Here is an 18,176-nt window from a genome sequence, read left to right as displayed (position 1 = left end):
CTCTTGATTTTGACGCAGGTCAAAAAAAATTTCTTTAATGTTTCAGCAAACATTAATGTTTTAATAATGTTTAAATAAACATTTAAATAAAATTTTAATTAAACACAAAATGTTTAAATAAATGCTTAAAAAAATAAAAATTGACTCAGTCACCTAAAACAATACTTGTCCTTTAATTATGTTTTGAACTTTTTTTGTATTTTGTAAATATTTTAAAGTTTTTATTTATATTTTGTAAATGCATATACGTGTGTGTGTGTGTGTGTGTGTGTGTGTGTATACACACACATTATATAAATATAGATAGATGGATAGATCTAGTGATTATAATATGTGGATTTTGGGGATTGTGGTTCTGTTGTCTCTCTTTTACTCATTTTGCTGATTTCCTCCTCCTCCTCCTCCTCCTTCATTTCTTTCTTCTCCGATAGCCTTCTTACCTGCCTCTCCCTATCTTCGGGCTTCCTCATCTTCCTCACTGTGACTTTTGTTTCTTTGAAACTTGATCTGTGGAGCTTCTTTGGGACCGAGGTTGATGCTGGGTTCATCACAGAAGATTTATCTTTGCTTATTTGCTTCTATGAAGGCGTGGCCAACACAGAATTACTTTAAAGATCGTTTGAGCTGTTTTGAGGCCACTAGCTAGTGAGTGCAGTCTGCAAATACATGATTTGCAAATACTGGCTTTAAAATATGAATTCTCTGGTGAAATATTTCCGCCTCCTAGGAAGTTGTTTTTCCCCTCTTACTGCTGGGGGAAGAGGAATGCTGGATAGGGATGGAATGGGGAATTGGGATATTAGCCTCATGCAAGGAGTCTCCTGTTGGACTCTCCTACCCCTGCCTATCGATCCAGAAAAATAAAAGCTCACTGTCACCAGAAGACGGCAGGTGTCTTCTTGGGCAGGCTTTTTGAAATTAACCAACATTTGGTAGTTTATAATAAAATACACATAAAGCCTTTACCTCTGTAAGAATTAGTTGCAGAGATTGGTGAAAATGGTAGCCGTGGTGATGACCAAATCCTATTTATTTATTCAGGGGCAACATCATTATGTGCAAACTGAACTGGTTGCTGCACAGGGGCCATGGAGATCATTGAAAAAATTCCCTACTTGTTTATTTTATTTGGTCATCACTTCAGCATAGCAAACACAATGAATGGAGAGACATGCGGATTTAGTTCTTCAGGAGAATGTGGCTCTTCAGGAGGAAGATTTAACCTGCCAGGAGGAGCTAAAATGAGCCCTAACATAAATTTGGGTTTTTTATTTGTGTGTCTGGGTATTATGGACACAGAACCCTGTATTCACACATTTTCTAACAGTCAGCACATCGGGAAAGCCACAACAAAATGAGAAATTTTTCTCTACACGACGGATTTTCTAAGCAGCATGGTCAGCTTTTGGTAAATGAAAAATATGTAACACTCTTCACGGGAACCATGATGTGTGTAATTTATTTTATTAATAATTATTTATTGAGCACTTTTTATGTGTCATGAAATGTGCTGAATGTTAGTAATACAACAGTGAGTAAGGAAAACGTGGTATGAGAGACAAAGGGGAACAGTTAGTGTAGGAATAGTGTTTGGGGTAAGAATAGCGGAGGTGAAAGGTCACTTAAGCCAGCATGACAGAGCTGAGCGGAAAACCGGCTGGTGTGGTGCGTGTGGTGCCAGGGCTCACTACCGCTGCCTCTTTCCCACCTGGTAATTCCGACAAAATGAACACCTGGGCCGCCATCATCAAGTCAATGAAAGCATTGAATGGATACCCCACAAGCACCCATCAGGCCCCCTGTGGTTACTGCTGTTTTTTTAAGTTTGTGTATTTATTTTGAGAGAGAGAGAGGGAGGGAGAGCGAGCGCGAGTGAGCGCGCGCAAGCTGGTGAGGGGCAGAGAGAGGGGGAGAGAGAGAATCCCAAGCAGGCTTCGTGCTGTCAGCACAGAACCTGTCTCGGGGCTCAAACCCACGAACTGTGAGATGATGACCTGAGCTGAAACCAAGAGTCAGACGCTCAACCAGCTGAGCCAAATGGAACCCTAAAGTACACATTATTTCTCACCTGACTTACTTTGTTCAAAACAGTAATTGTGAGAATTAGCCACGCTGTCATGTGAGGGATTTGTTGATATTCATTAGTACTGTTACTCTAGTGTGTGAACATTCTACACTTACTCATTTTATGTTGATGAACATATGAATTGTTTCCAGTTTTTGGCCATTTGGGTCAGATTGCTGTAAACATTCCTCATGGGTGTCGACTTAGGAATAGGTAATGCTAAGTTAGGATATCTGTATGCTTTAACTTGTGTCAATCAGGACAAATTTTTTCCTGAAGCGGTTGTATCAGTTCAGACTTCCACGGCCGATGTCCTAGTGTTGCTGTTGCTTCACAAATTCCTGCACTTTTTATTGATTTGAAAGTCTTAGCCATTCTGGTGGGTGTTATTTTATCTCATTGTGGTTTTAGGGAACACTTGCCTGGTTTTTAAAGAGGTTATGCCTGTTGGTCATCTATAGGCCCTCTTTTTGAAGTGTTTATTGGAGAATTTTGCCCATGTTTCTATTGGGTTTCTTCTTATTGATTTATCTTCTCATTGTTCTGAGTAGTTTTTACAGCCAGCTGTCTTTTTAAAATTTCATTCTTGTTACAGTCTGTAGAAATGTATCTAAATATCTAAAAAAAATTGAAATGGTTTTCTTTACAAATAATTGTTCCGTTCCATTCCATTCCATTCCATTCCATTCCATTCCATTCCATTCCATTCCATTCCATTCCAAGTTTATTTATTTTGAGAAAGAAAGAGAGAGCACGAATGTGGGGGCAGGTAGAGAGAATCCCAAGCAGGCTCTGTGCTGCCAACACAGAGCCTGATATGGGGCTTGGACCCATGAACTGAGAGATCATGGCCTGAGCTGAGGTCAGACATTCAACCAACTGAACCACCCAGGCACCCCTAAAATTAATCATTTACATGTTTTTTAACATTTATTTATCATTGAGAGACAGAGACAGACAGAGCATGAGCATGGGATGGGCAGAGAGAGGGGGAGACACAGAGTCCAAAGCAGGCTCCAGTCTCTGAGCTGTCAGCACAGAGCCTGACGCAGGGCTTGAACTCACAGACTGCAAGATCGTGACCTGAGCTGAAGTCGGACGCTTTTCCCACTGGGCCACCCAGGAGCCCCATAAAATTAATTATTTTAAAACCAACACCATCAGTGGGGTTACTTTAGAACTCAAAGTAAGGGCAAATGCAGCTTGCCCAAAGGTAAATAGTGCGCTGACCTGGGTGTGGCCTAAAACATGAGGGCATGTACTATACTCATCGCAAGTGGATCTGTAAAGTCGTGTGCTAGTGCTGTTATGGGCTTTTCCATCTGTTGAGGGCTCTGGAAATCACAAGATGGGAAGGGGGAAAAATACCTGAAGCTAAAGAGGAAGCTAGATTTTTCCAGTGTTACGTCCCTCTGTGGCAGGGGAGGGAGAGGGGTCTGCCACTTTAGGAAAATGTACTAACGTTACCACCAATAGATGCCAGTGGAGTAAATGACGAATCGGCAGCATAAAATAAAGTAAAATAGAAGTTTAAACATACCACTGTAGTAGGTTGAAGTAAATTGGATAATGGCCCCAGAGATATGAGTTACTCATCCCTGGAACTATAATGTTATATTGTGTTTGTAGATATGATTAAGTTAATTCTTGAGACGAGGGGAGATTGCCCTGCGTTATCCAGGTGGGTTCTAAGGCAGTGGGTTCTGTCCTCATGACAGGTGGACAGAGGGAGAATGCACAGATAGGAAAATGGCTGCATTGTGGCCGCAGAGGCAGAGATCCAGTGATATGGTTGTAAGTCAAGGGATGTCAGAAGCCACCAAAAGCTGGAAAAGGACAGGAGCGGATACGCCCCTGGAGCCTCTGGTGGAATTCAGGTCTTGCTGACACACTGACTGGAATCCAGTGAAACTGATTTGGGACTCCTAGCCTCCTATAACGCTCCTGTTACAACAGGGGCAGGAAACTGTACCAGCGTCAATACCAGTATAGGGGGGAAAAAGGTATGAAAATAGTTCTAGAGTAATGCTCTTCAGGAGAACTCAGGCAAGGACAGAAATGTCCTTGACCTGCTGGAGGCCACTGCTCAAGTTTTCCTGTTGAGCACTTGAAAGGTAGCTCAGACAACTGAGAAACTACATGTTAAATTGTATTTAATTTTAATTCATTTGAATTTGAATTTAAATAGTGTGACTGCTGGCTACTATATTGGGTGGTATAGATTAGAAGAACCAAAACATCCGTATGTTATTATTTTCTTTCAAGTCCTTTTATAGTTTAAAGTATCGGTAACATTCATTTTTAAATGTCATTGTCTAATTTTTCCCTTAGTTTGGAAAACATCGATTTAATCACCCTGGAAGCTGTCTTTATTGTCAGAAAGTTGGTGACTAGTCATTTCCCTCACCAGATCCCTAACTGGGCCATTTTCCAACCTAATGTCCAGATCAGAGAATTTTTTGTCTATTTTTGAAGAATGCATATTGTATTTATCTCTTTTCCAAGAAAAATACATGTTTATAATAAAAATATGTGTTAAACCTATTTGTGATGGAGAGCTTTCCCAAAGGTATTATGATTTAAATTTACCTGTAGTGGAATTCAGGCCAGTGTGGGCCTTTAGAAGATGGCCTTCTAGGGGCGCCTGGGTGGCTCAGTCGGTTAAGCGTCCGACTTCAGCTCAGGTCATGATCTCAACATTCCTGAGTTTGAGCCCCGCATCGGGCTCTGGGCCGACAGCTTGAAGCCTGGAGCCTGCTTCAGAGTCTGTGTCTCTGTCTCCCTCCGCCCCTCTCCTGCTCACGCTCTGTTTCTGTCTCTCTCTCAAAAATAAATAAACATTGAAAAAATGTTTAAAAAAAAGATGGCCTTCTATATATATATATATACACACGTATATATATATATATATGTATATATATATATATATATATATATATATATATAAAGATATTAAGCTTAGGGAACTATGTGTCAACAACTTTGGGTTTTCTTTTTTTTTTTTTTTTTTTCAGGATCAAAACAAGTTTATTACGGCCAGGCCAGACAGGGAAATACAACAGGTCCCAAAAGTCTGGCCCTGAACAAGCTTTGGGAATGTCTTATAAAGGCTGTATCGACCAATTGGGTTGCAAAGGGTGGCAGTTGGAAATGGTGGGCACCAAATTACACAATACTGTAAGGCAGGCACCAATCACACAGTCCTGAAGAATTTTAAAATATAACTTGTTGACTCTAGTCCATGGGGGAGGGGAAGAAAAAAAAAAGAGGTTAGAGAGGGAGAGAGCCAAAGCATAAGAGACTCTTAAAAACTTTGGGTTTTCAATGAGAAAAAGAATAACGGATCTTTGAGGGTGGAAATGTCAGTCAGATACACCCTTCCGTTTTTCCCCATTAAGTGTAGCAGAACTGTGTATGCTGGAAAAACTAGGCTTTGATCGCTCCTGTGGGAGAGAAATGCATTCTCTCATCTTTCTAGCAACTCCTTAGAGGATTTATCTGAGGTCTGTCTTAAAGTTCCAGGTTAAGGAATGGGGTTATGCTTCCTGTATCTCAAAGTTTGCCAACAGAACTAGAGAGGGAGAAATCTCGGTATGAGCACTGTTTCTGTTGGAGGGCACCCACTGTACTCCCCCCTGTGCCTGTCATCGTCCCCCAGTGCACTTCCTCCGTGATCACTTTGTCATCTGAGAAATTAGACATTTCTCAGGGTAGCAAGTAAAACGATCACTCTGCTCCAGGTGGACAAGGTTTTAGTTCCAGGCCACTACTTTGAAGCCTTTAGGGCTTCTGCTGAGGTTTTGTTTCCTGACTTGTCTTGAGGGTAATATGAGTTCCAACTTCAATGACTCTAAACTTCTTGGAAATTATTCTGCTCCCTCTCCATTCAGTTTTCCCTCAAGTTTAGTTGAAACAAGTGCATGCTGTTATTTTTAAAACGGAGTAATATTCCCCACGTCTTCTCACTGAGTAAGCCTTCTCCCAACACACCGATGCTCATCTTGCTCTGTACCAGAGGGACCACATGAAGCAGAAGGGAGAAGTCTCACTCTCACAATTTTTAAAAACCATTTATGGCTGCAGTGCTCAAACATTTGTTTTACAAGAGCCCCACACAGCGTACTGATTGAAGCAGTGAACATTTTTGGTGACAAATCCTGTATTAGCTTTTGACCAGTCTTCCTAAGAGTGAGGTCAGTGCCTTGGGAAGCCAAGAGACATACACAGCTAAACTAATTTTTATATATGCCTTCACTTTCGATGAATCATTCATAAAGCCTAGATATATCGCCCAGTGCAAATCATGGTGGAAAGTAAGCACCAGAAAAAGCAGGAGAAAGGGGTAAGAGAAGCCAAATCCAAAGAGACGGACAGTGTTTTGTCCTTCTCCTGCTGGGCAAATGAGGTCATCCCCTTACAGGGACCGCAGCTGACTCTCCCAGTTCCCATGCTGCCCAGGCCAGAGGTGCTGTCACGTGCATGCGCGTCAGTTGCCTAGATCCACAAATCGTGGTGTAAGACAGCTGGGCTTACTTCTGTCACAGATCTGGAGGGCAGAAGTTGGACATCAAGGTGTTAGCAGAGGTGACTCCGTCTGAGGGCAGGCTCAAGGGGAGAAACCGTCTCATGCATCTCCAAGTTGTGGTGGTTGCTGGGAATCCTCGGTGCTCCTTGACCCGGTGGTGCATCATTCCAGTGTCTGCCTCCACTTTGAAATAGTGTTCCTCCCTGTGTGTCAGTGTCTTTGGACCTTCACATGGCCCTCGTGTAAGGACACCACTCATTGGATTTAACATCCACCTGAATCAGTATGACGTAATCTTAAAGTAGCTAATTATATCTGCAAAGACCCTATTTCCAAATAAAGACCATGTTTTGAGTTTTTGGGTGGATATGAATTTTGGGAGAACATGTGTATTCATTAAAATTGGTAACAGTTTCTATCCAGATCAGTTTAGCTCAGCAGAGAAATAAATAAGCAGTTCTGGAAGTCTACTCATGTTTTCCTATTTAAATTAAATATTTGATTTTGCATAATATAAAAGGGCCTCAGTTACTTGTATTTTGTGTTCTTCACACACACATACACACACACGTACACACACACACACACACACACACAGAATAAAATATTTTTTATGTTGCTTGGGGATCAATAAATTGTGACACAGACTCATCAATCCCATTAGCATTTATTGAATTCTGTTTGTTGAGATTTTGCTAATTTTAAATCTGAAATGCAAATCTGACCGTATCACACCTGTGGTTGAAACACTTTAATGATGCTCCATTGCCTATAAAGTCCAAGGTGTTAGCTTGAAGTACAGTGCGCTTCCTAGTACCTCTGCAGCCTTATCTCCCTCTGTGTTGTAATTCATGCCCCAGTAATACAGACTATTCCTGTTTCCTACCACATGCCCTGTTTCTTTAACCTGCTTTCTTCCAACATGTCGTCTCTGACTGCAAAGCCCTCTCCATTCTTCACCTCCTCAGTTTATTTTTTTTTAATGTTTTTATTTTATTTTTGAGAGAGAGAACGCGTGAGTGGGAAAGAGACAGAGACAGAGGGAGACACAGAATCTGAGGGAGGCTCCAGGCTCTGAGCTGTCAGCACAGAGCCTTACATGGGGCTCAAACTCGTGGACAGTGGGATCATGGCCTGAGCCAAAGTCAGATGCTCAACCGACTGAGCCACCCAGGCACCCCATCACCTCCTCACTTTCTTATCTTGCAGGATTTAGTTGAGATGCAATTTTCAACAAGAAGACTTCTCTGGGGGCACATGGGTGGCTCAGTTGGTTAAGCATCCAACTCTTGATTTCGGCTCAGGTTGTGATCTCACGGTTTGTGAGTTTGAGGCCCACATCAGGCTCTGGGCTGATGGCATGGATCCTGCTTGGGATCCTCTCCCTCTCTCTCTGCCCCTCCCCTGCTCGCTCACATGCTCTTTCTCAAAAATAAGTATAAATACTAAAAACAAGAAGATTTCTCTGAATTTCCAGAGTGAATCGTAGTTTTTTTTTGCTCACATTATACTATGTGAATATCTCCAATGAAATATTTATCAAAGCATTCTAAAATATAGCAGACTATGAGGTACTGGGGGAGAGGCCAGACACTGTTACCTTATTCATTATTGGCATCTTGTCCATTAGCAGACTCTACACAAGTCATGTTTGCTGAACTGAACTATTATCAGATGTAAATGATGCAGACCTAACTTACTCCCCCAGTGAAAATTGATTATTCTTTGATGCTGGATAGATTAGTTGAGCAGGGTATGATCCTGTTGTATCCTGTTGAATGGCGCTGTATTCATAAATGTTCCAAAGGGTCAAATAAAACAAAGGATTTAGTATTTGTTTTTCTTTTTTTTTTTAAACGTTTATTTATTTATTTTGAGAGAGAGAGAGAGAGAGTGTGTGAGCAGGGGAGGGGCAGAGACAGAGGATCCCAAGAAGGCTCCATGCTGTCCACGCAGAGCCCAACACAGGGCTTAATGTCATGAACCACGAGATCACGACCCAAGCCGAAATCAAGAGTCAGACGCTCAACTGACTGAGTCATCCAGGCACCCCTTAGTATCTCTTTTTCTAATTTAAAAGTTTTGAGACCTTGTGTTATTTCTAGTTAAGATTATTTTAAACCACAATTTCATGAGGCTCCTTCGTAAATTATAAATACATAAATTGCTTATCATCAGAGAAAAAATACCCCACTCTTATTAGTTAATTTGAACTTTATATCCAGATTCATGTGAAAATAAAAACAAATCAGTGTAAAAATAGATTCAACAGCTATCAAAGTCAAGTTACACAGGGTAAAGAGATAATTATAATTGCCACGGTAGTATGTTATGTATGCAGGACATGCTGTGTTCCTAAATGTGTATTCAGGTAGACAAAAAATAACTTTGATATGTGTTCTTGCCATTAAGAAAAATGGAACTTAGATTCAAGCACGTGTATTCTTTAGTTCTTTGAAAAGTAGTTTGCATTTCAAACTGGAATTGGAATGCTTTGTAACAGAAAGGTAATCCCTCTGTATCTAATTGGGTCTCACTTCCTGGTGATAATGCAGTGACTGATGCTTACTGTAGCAGGTGGAAAATATTTTTGAGATCATTTGTGTTATGGTTTTTACTTACTGAGCAATGTAAATTCAGAGGTATAGGTATTAAAGATAATAAATTACCATTTTATATAATAAATAGTCTGATAAATACTCGGTGGGTCTCATTCCTGGATTGGAATTTGAGGGTGACATTTGCGTTGAACGGAAATGTATGGCATGAAAAACAAAGAATCGCGTTCTCATTTTTCATGTCGGTGGAGATGCATGCGATCAGCATTTGGTTGTTTCTTTTCAGTATAGTTTCTTTTACTTGGGAGGTAGTTACTTTCTAAAAGTCTATTCAATGAGAAAACATGGCAAGTGTAAGTAAGTTTCTCCTTAGATACAAGACAGTCACACGTGACTGCTGGTTCATATTTTGGAGAAATATTTACTTAGTCATTGATTTAGAGTTAGCTTTACATTGTATTGCTTACTACAAAAATATAAATTTAAAATACTCTCAAGAATTTTCAAAGCTCACATATAAAATCAACAGTGTTGATTTAAAGTAAACCAAAATTATTGACAGAGAATAACATATAATCGTACCTGTTTGCAGTTCTGAATTAGGAGTAACAGTATACTTCAACTGTGGAAAAAGAGTGGATTTATTTTTCATTGTGAATATTAGTTGAGAATTCTCTTCATAAAATAATTTTCCAAGAAAAATACATATTTAAACCAAAGCGTACACATATTATGATAACTGGTTGAAGATTAGAAGAAAATAAAAATAACCACGCTTCAGCATGGTTTACAAATAAGGTATTTTGATTAATACAAAGAGTCACATGTATACTGCACAAGAACTTTAAAAAGTTCCCAAGAGACCTCCCAGCCCAATCCCTTATTTTACTAATGAAGAAACCAAAATCCACAGGGTTATGTGAGTTGCATAAGTGAGTTAATTGCATACCTACAAATTTTACCTGCATAAAAATCTGAAGCATTGCTCCTTTCCTGTCATTTGATACCTCTCTCTTCTGGCTAATTCTTTTCTTCTCCATCCACAAGGACTTTCTATAGTCATAGTCATGGCCTACAGAAAATATTATTTTGTAGTTTCTAAAGACTATAAAAATTGGCCCACAGTTTTCACTAGAAGAACATATAGGAGGAGATATTCAGCAAGAAAAATATCAACACTTTTGTACATCCCACATGTCCAACAGGGGAATTTAAAGGACTGGTCATCATAACACACTCATTTGAGGACAGCTTGCAAATAACACAGCTCAAGCTTTCTCGCATTTTGGTACAGAAAGTTTTTCAACCTCGGTGTGTTTCCTCCAGGAACGTCAGCTCCAGAGATATTTTAACTACCATTTACGTATATGTTAATCCATACTTGCAAAGAATATGCAAGTTAAAATTACAGTTATATAGTCCATCAGTGTTTCACTTATAATTCCTGAGTAATGTGAGGAAAGAAGTAAAATTTAAAATACTGCAAATATACACTAAGAGATTCTTTTATTAGCTTTTACTCTTGAGTTGTTAGTCTTAATTATCACCTATTTAAATTAGCTTAGCTAGGGAGAAAAAAGCAAATATTTAAGACGGCAGTTATCACCCTCATAAATTAAAAGTAACAATATAATAAAATAATCATTTAGTATGCTGACTTAAACCTTCTAGCAATGCAAATTATTTGGGTATATTTTTTAAAAAGTAAATATCACTCATTTTAAAACATTTAATAACTTTATTCCTTTTAGACTAGTATCAGATTTTTTATACCTAGACTTGAAAAAATTATCACAATTTTTTTAGACTCCGGTTCTCATTGGAATATATATATGTAATATTTTCTTAAGCTCCAAATAGTGTCGTATTCGTCTTTTTTAGTCTTTCATGCTCATTTTGGTGGATGGAGAGGAGTTGAAGAGCCTACCCCTGCCCTCTGTTCCATTTCACTTCCAGTTAATGAGAGAATGATCCTAGGGAAGGAGGCAGGTCCCTTGGACCAATCTCTTTGTTAATGTTCTGATAAATGTGCCCCCTGCACTCCCAAATAATTAACTTTTCTAGGAGGAAAGCTCTTATCAGTGGAATGTGTTGAGCATTCCTGTTACGAACCTGTTTCAGGATGTTTATGGCAAACTAAACACACTTAGCTTCTCCGGATTTATGAACATAACTCCCTGGAAAATAACTCATGAGCTAGGTGATCACTGAGGTGTTGAAGGGAGGTGTTTCACGACCTAAATGTTCAAGAATAAGCGGAAATTATGCCTGATCCTGAGAATAAGGGAAGGTTTTGGCTAGGGGACCTTTTCCCCAGGAGCATAGTTAGTTGTAGGGGGAACTTGCAGTCAGAACATTGGAGACACTCTGGACTTTTCTCAGATGTCAGAGTACACATAATACTGGGCCTTAATTTTAGGCTTCATCCCACACAGCCTTGTGATGGATGGTTCTTGAAATTATTGGTAAAATTGAGCTTTAGGTTAAGACCTTTATTTGTGTAAATCTGATGTGCTCATCTGATCTTAATATCTCTACATGGATTGTATTAATTACTAGCCTTAGTCAAATAGACAGCATGTAAAGCCTCCTGCAACATTTTTTCTTCCCTGCTGTCAACCTACTATTTATCAGATATTTAGGGGTTTTGTACTATTTTAAAGTTGCTGTGTCAGCTGTATTTATGTATGCTACAGAAGGAATTTAGAGACTGGGCAAGTGGCTTCTTATACTTGCTTTATAATGCAAATGTTATAATTGTGAGTGGGGAGAATCCTCTTTCCTATGGCATTGTGCTTATATCTAAAAGATCATTCCTTTCCTCAAATCATTTTACAAGGTTTTCTGTGCTGCCGAGGACCAGGTGACCGTATGACTGAGGTCACTCACTCTAAGTGTTTGACTCTGAGCACAGTTGGTTTAACAGCACCTCTGATTAAAGTCTACTCCAAATTTAGACAAGTTGTGACCATCTATTACAGGAATGCTTTTTGTTGATCAAAAAATAAATTACATTTGCCAATACTAAAGTTCGCAATCAAAGAGCAAGTTCAGTCATAGCAAACCCCAGCGAGAGGTGCAGAAGCATATCCAAGGGGTAGAATGGAACAGGGGGTTTCAGTTCATTCTTCAGATGAGCTTTTTTTTCAGCAGTTTTTAAGGGAAAACATCACACAAATTAATTTAGAACCATTGTACAAAGGAGGTTTTCTGAATTCAAGATCGTAGGATGACTAGAAAATACATTGTGTTTGTTCTTCTGTCACCCAACAGTGTAAAGTCATTCTGGACCGTCCACCAGCCATGCAGTGTAGTGACAGTCTCCCACATCTCTTACATGACCTTCCATAAATAACTCTAAATCACCCCATCTCCTGTTTTTGTAATTTGTGCCACTCGTTCTTTTTTTATTCTCTATTCTTGTTCTTTCTACAATGAAAGAATGTTTTAAAACAAATCATATTTTATACTTTGGCTATGGCGATGTTATTGGTCAGAACATTCATTGTTGGCCATGGGGGCAAGAGGATGTCCCGTTCCATGTAGAGTCTTCAGCAGCATCACTGGCCTCTGCCCATTAGATGCTAGTCATACATCACTCCTTGTTCAGGAGTGACACCAAAAATTGACACCAGACGTTAAAACATGTCTGCTGTGGGGGACAGCATTGCCCCTGGGTGAGAACTGCTTGTGGAGATCGCACTTGTCACTTGGTAATTGGATTGTTAAATTGCTAGGCACTATAAAATAAAGAAAATAGACACATTGTAAGAAGCAATTTAGTTTTTGTTTAATCTATATTTTAGTGCCTGCTATGTGCAGAAAGTGTCTCCTGCATGCTGAGATGTCCTAAGACTTTATAGTGATAAGGGTGATAACCATGGTATTACAGTATGCTTCTAGATGTAGATCCCCGGAGTATATACTGTAGACAGAAACACTCCTCTATCACCTTATCAGCAGAAATATTGCAAGAAAAATGACCCCTTGAACACTTGTATCTTTTATCTGTGCCTTTTGCAGATTTTTTCCCACATTTTAAAAATACAAGCTTTTTTTTTTTTTTAGTTGCCAATTGGTCAGTACTTTGCCATAGTTAATACCATTTTTTTCAGCTAGGACCAGCTAGGATGTGTATTTTTTCGGGGGATAATTTTACATTTTCTTTCATGTGAATTTAAGCTTGGGATTGAGATAAGATTGACTGGATCCTCCCTCCACACAGTTTAGGCTGAATATTATTTATATAATTGTTGCTCTGCATTTTGCATTTGCCAATAGACAGTTAAAAACAATAGAAACGGTATCAAATGTGCTTTGCTACTAGAATACAAATTCATATTTGTTTAGCACACTCCATTCACATTTGAGAAATATCGACATTCACGGTGTATAATATGAAGGCTGATTTTCTCTGAAAGAGAGGAGATAAATATGTCAAATAAAGCTTTGCTCCATTTCTTCTCAGCTTCGTCTGCAAGGAGCTCTAGGCCTACTATTAAGGAGAGAAGGAGGGCCTGGTTTTGCATTTTTTCACAACACTTTCATTGACTGTGTACCACCATGTGAAACCACATGACCTGGTGAATGTGTTGAGTAATCTGACTCAGACCTGTCCAATGCATATGAAACGCCATGCTTTTCCCCCTCCCTAACTCATGGGGCTCTGGTAAGAAATGGAATGATAGAATACAAGTGAATGTTCTTTGGATTTTAAGGATAAAGTCATTGCATCATCTTGATCATGTTTATTCAGAGATATACAAAGTAGAGTATAATATGTAGATAGTATAAACTGTGTTCTATTTAGAGGTTCACTCGCTCCAGTGGGTGATGTCATTAAATTGGTTTGGCTGGTTTTTTATTGCTTTAAATTGAATTGACCAAGTCAGAGCTATTTGGATAACTTGAGACAGTTTCATTCTGGTTCACATGGCTCACTTTGTAGTAATCTTAACCTCAAAATCAGTGTGTGTGTGTGTGTGTGTGTGTGTGTGTGTGTGTGTGTGTGTGTGTAGAGAATTTGATCCCTTTTTTGAGGGGAAAATAAATAATGGGAATGCTTTTTCTTAAGTATCAAGGACTTTTTTTTTCTTAGACAATTTTACTTATTTTTATGTAAGCTCTATGACCAGCATGGGACTTGAATTGATGACCCAATATCAACAGTCCCATGCTCTACTGACTGATGCAGCTAGGAGCCCTGGGAATGCTTTTAACTGTGATATTTTCCATGATGTACTGGGATCACATTTCAAAATTCAATATGCTAGTATTTCCACGGTGCTTTTTTTTAATTTTAAAAAATTTTTTAATGTTTATTTATTTTTGAGAGAAAGAGAGATGCATAGAGTATGAGCAGGGGAGAAGCAGAGAGAGTGGGAGACGCAGAATCTGAAGCAGGCTCCAGGCTCTGAGCTGTCAGCACACAGCCCTACATAGGGCTCAAACTCACAAACCGTGAGATCATAATCTGAGCCAAAGTTGGAACCTTAACCACCTGAGCCACCGAGGTGCCCCAATGGTACTTTTCAATTAAGAAAAAAGAGGGTGATTTTATTAACTAAGCTACCATTTGTTTAGGTTAAATTTCATTAATTTGAATTATAAATGTATCTGATAGGAAATATTGTATCTAGAATGTGAGAAATAGCTACCATTTATTGAATAGGTTTGGCTTATGTCTGCAGTGCAGACCTTATACAAAATAGGTGGTGGTGTCCTCATTTTGTAGATGAGAATACCAACGTTTGAAGAAGTAAAATAACTTACCTATATATCACATGCTGTCAGTCTAGCCTTTTTTTTCCCACCATAGCATGTTACCTTCTGGAGGCAGCGTAAAACCAGAGCAAAATAGATCCACATGGAGGATAGTAATAATAATATTTATATAGCTAGAGTGTTCAGCATTTACTCACCAGAGGTGATGTGTCAGATACTATGCTCAGTGCTTTATTTAATTCTCTTAAACTACTGAGTTGGGAACTATTATTGTCCCCATTTTATCAATGAGAAAACTGACGACTGAGTAAGTTTTTATTTACTCATTCAGCTAGTGAGCATTAAACACCAGGATAATGATGTATTTGGTTTGTTTGCTTGTTTGTTTATTGATTGATTGCCTGTTCCCCACTGCATCCAGTAGAACAATTGGAAAAGGAAAATGTGGATTCTTTTCTGCCCTACTTTTTGTAAAATTAGTTCTTTTGGGGTATGTGGGTGGTTCAATCTGTTAAATGTCCAACTTTGGCTCAGATCGTGGTCTCATGGTTCATGGGTTCGAGCCCCATGTCAGGATCTGTGCTGACAGCCCAGAGCCTGGAGCCTGCTTTGGATTCTGTGTCTCCCTCTCTCTCTGTGTCTCCCCTGCTCATTCTCTCTCTCCCCACCCCCCACCCCCCGCCTCAAAAATAAACAAACATTAAAAAAAACACAACAGTAAAGTACTTCCTTGACAGGGCACCTGGGTGGCTCAGTTGGGTAAGCATTGGACTTCAGCTCAGGTCTTGAGGACTTCAGCTTGGGTCATGATCTCATGGGTGTGAGTTTGAGCTCCACAGTGGGTCTGCCCCCCCCCCCCCATGTTGGGCTCTACAGAGCCCACTTTGGATCCTCTGTCTCCCTATTACTCTGCCCCTCCCCTGCTCGTGTGCACAGTGTGCAGGTTCTCTGACTCAAAAATAAACATTAATTTTTTTTTATAAGTAGTTCCTTGAGGGCTGTGACAGGAAGAAATTGTTTGAATGAACTATTTGTACAGACACTACGAAAGTGTGAAGAGTTTTTAATGGCAAGAAAAAAACGGTCATGAGATGGAATTAGGTAGAGAAAAGCAGACTATAAAATTGTTTATATAAAGTATAAACAGTCTCTCTTTCATTTACCAGTTGGTAAAAAAAAAAATTAAAAAATTAAAAGAAGTATAAAAACCACATCAGAGTGCTAACCTTACTATTATTTCTTTTTAAAAACTTTTTTTAATGTTTATTTTTGAGAAAGAGAGAGAGCACAAGTGAGGAAGGGCAGAGAGAGACACACACACAGAATCTAAAGCACGCTCCAGGCTTCTAGCTGTCAGCACAGAACCTGACCCAGGGCTCAAACTCACAAACCTGGAGATCACGACCTGAGCTGTTGTTGGACGCTGAACCAGCTGAGCCACCTAGGTGCCCCATCTAAGAAGTGGTATTACGGATAACTAATTTTCCCTTGCATTCTTTTCTGCATTACTAACATCCTATAACTATATCAAACTGTATTACTATCAAAAATTACTATAATCAGACACAGTTTGAAATGCATGCAAGATCTAAATCTCAATTTATACATTCAGGTGTGTATGAAAGTTATCATTCCTTTATTAACAATTTGAATTTCAAGCTCCCATCCTGATGTTCTTTGGGGGAATTTTAGTCTTTAGTCTTTGTCATTCCATTGGAGGGTCTTACTCAGTGTTATTGAACATGTACACACTTATCTGTCCCTGATATTTATTGTCTTCCTGTCCACATCTCCCTTCCGCCAAGCTCAGTGGCTCTCTGCTGTTTCTCTGGTACTACTAGGCATTAGAATCAATTGGGAACCTGTTGGATGGTCTACCAATAAATCATTACTTCAAAAGAGCAACCAGTTACTATATCGGAAGAGTTTGTAAAGCTGGCTGATTTAACTAATTTACGTAGTGTTCAGATTTCTAATAACAAAACTGTTCATTATGGTATGTATAGAATTAATTACATCATAAAAAGTACCTAAAATCTGTATTTTTAATTATATATGAAAAGGAGCAGTATAATACCTCTGTACTCTTGTGATTTCTATTTTAAAATTTATCTTTGAAGGGGCGCCTGGGTGGCTCAGTCGGTTGGGCGTCCGACTTCAGCTCAGGTCACGATCTCGCGGTCCGTGAGTTCGAGCCCCGCGTCGGGCTCTGGGCTGATGGCTCAGAGCCTGGAGCCTGCTTCCATTCTGTGTCTCCCCCTCTCTCTGCCCCTCCCCCGTTCATGCTCTGTCTCTCTCTGTCTCAAAAATAAATAAAAAACGTTAAAAAAATTAAAAAAAATAAAATAAAATTTATCTTTGAATATTGTATAGAATACTTAGATTAGCAATAATTTGAAGAGTAAATATATTGTTTATAGTGAAAAACAATCTAGAAAGCATATTCTTTAGATTATAAGGGTTACAAGTATATCTTAAGCAAAATGATACCTTTTTTCTATTTTAAACTATAGACCATCAATTTTCAAATAAAGTAATTTGTGTTTTCATTAGTCTCTAATATTGCATAAAGACTTCGGTGATTTTGTATGTCTTCGACATATTCAACATTCATTTGCAAAAATTTGATTCACAACGTCCGTTTTAAGTTTTGAACACAATATGCATATATAGGGAGCATTTGGGTTAACCGTATTTTGATGTGACATTATCCTTTATGTTAAGCAGTATGATACAATGAAAGGAGATGGCTCTTTCGGTAAAATCTAAAGTAAATGCCAAGTTTGTTTAATGGGTGATTTGAGATGATTGTTCAAGCTTTCCAAATCCTCCTTTCTGCCACCTCAAAATGGGAGTAATAATGCTCACTCCACAGATTTATCATGGGGATTAAATGAGGTAATAAATCCAAAGTGCTAAAGCACAATGGCTGGCTTAAGGTAAACAGTCACAAATATATTAGCCATTATTATTATTGTTGCTGTTTTTCACATTTCCTACTACTCCTTGATAGCACATAAGATTATTTAGTAACTGTTCATTTATTTCTTAGGTTCTCAGCTCTGAGATGAATTTTATTATCCAACATCTGTTCTTAACTTCATAAGGAGACATGCCTTCCACATTAATTAAGCATCAAAAATGAGTCTTAATGTTCATACAGAGTAATAATCATTTTCTAGAAGGAGCTGCCTTCGTATCAGAATGTAATTTCCAGTACTTAGAAAAAAGATTGTCTGAACTGATTGAAACCAAAGAAGAGTAAAATATAGGAGTCATGGAGCCAGGAAATGTTTACAGGTGG

The 18,176-nt window shown here is 38.9% G+C and overlaps 1 protein-coding gene across 2 annotated transcripts in view; it reads left to right on the top strand.

Moving 5' to 3' along the window:
- The window catches only part of CNTNAP2 (contactin associated protein 2), a 1,948,817-nt gene that overhangs the window by 821,368 nt on the left and 1,109,273 nt on the right, over window positions 1-18,176 (top strand). The gene's annotated exons all lie outside the window — the stretch shown is intronic.

This window comes from Acinonyx jubatus, chromosome A2, assembly GCF_027475565.1.
Source record: "Acinonyx jubatus isolate Ajub_Pintada_27869175 chromosome A2, VMU_Ajub_asm_v1.0, whole genome shotgun sequence".
In the NCBI taxonomy this organism is placed as follows: domain Eukaryota; kingdom Metazoa; phylum Chordata; class Mammalia; order Carnivora; family Felidae; genus Acinonyx; species Acinonyx jubatus.
The sequence above is the reverse complement of the archived record's forward strand: the minus strand, read 5'-3'. Positions and strand labels throughout refer to the sequence as shown.